This window comes from Micropterus dolomieu, linkage group LG08 (genome assembly GCF_021292245.1).
Source record: "Micropterus dolomieu isolate WLL.071019.BEF.003 ecotype Adirondacks linkage group LG08, ASM2129224v1, whole genome shotgun sequence".
Lineage (NCBI taxonomy): Eukaryota > Metazoa > Chordata > Actinopteri > Centrarchiformes > Centrarchidae > Micropterus > Micropterus dolomieu.
This window is the reverse complement of record NC_060157.1, coordinates 3,563,050-3,564,117: the sequence shown is the minus strand read 5'-3', so window position 1 is coordinate 3,564,117 and position 1,068 is coordinate 3,563,050. Positions and strand designations below refer to the sequence as shown.

Genomic DNA, 1,068 nt, shown 5'->3' with positions numbered 1-1,068 from the left:
GGGGGATTTCCCATGATGCACTGAGCTCCTCTCTCCTCTACTTTCTCTCCCTCTGTATGCAACCTTATCCCATTATTGCATGTTACTAACACAACTTCTCCCCTTTCTGGTAGTCTTGTGCTTTCTCGTCTCTCTCCTCTCTCCTATCACTTCCTGCAGGTTTTCTGGCTCTGGAGCTGTGGAGTCTGGATCTGTGGCTGCGGGTCACCTGCTGCCCCCGTGTTCCTGCTCGACACCCTCTGCTGCAACGACTATTGTTGCTAGTCTTATTGTTATTATTGTTATTATAATCATTAACATTACGATGGTTACCATTAACACTATTATAAATATCTGTACCATTTTTCATTTAGTTTATAGCAACATTACCTTCGCTGTCTGTACCTCTGTGTGTATATTGTGTAGGCTGCCTCCCTCCACTCTCTCTCTCCTTACATCCCTCTCTTCTCTCTCTCTCTCTCTCTCTCTCCCCTTCACCCCCAACCGGTCGAGGCAGATGGCCGCCCACCCTGAGCCATGGTTCTGCTCGAGGTTTCTGCCTCTTAAAAGGAAGTTTTTCCTTGCCTCTGTCGCCTAGTGCTGCTCTTGGTGGGAACTGTTGGGCTTCTGTAAATATCATCACAGAGTACGGTCTAGACCTGCTCTTTTATGAAAAGCGCTGTGAGATAACTGTTGTTGTGATTTGGCGCTATATAAATAAAATTGAATTGAATTGAATTGAATTGAGCCGAGAATAAAAGATTACGGCCGACCCCTCCCACTCACAAACTGTTTCAGACTGGCTGCGGTCCATCAGGACCAAAACCTCACACAGCAACAACACTTTCCTCCTGTCTGCAGCGAGCCTCCTTAATGAAGCTTGGGTCATTGATTCTCCCGGAGTATGGTGTGTTTATTGGTCATATTGTGAATTTTTGCACATTTCTTTGTCAAATATCTATTGTATTGTAACAATCTTAGGCTGAGTAGAGACTGTTGTGTAATATTTACTATCTTAATGTTTTAAGCTACAGGATAGAGACACTAAAGTGCATTCTAAGCCACGCTTGTTTAAACCCCTCAATTGTC

At 44.4% G+C, this 1,068-nt stretch overlaps 1 protein-coding gene across 1 annotated transcript in view; it reads right to left on the bottom strand.

Moving 5' to 3' along the window:
• cdh28 (cadherin 28) overlaps window positions 1–1,068 on the bottom strand; it is a 53,576-nt gene that overhangs the window by 45,651 nt on the left and 6,857 nt on the right. The gene's annotated exons all lie outside the window — the stretch shown is intronic.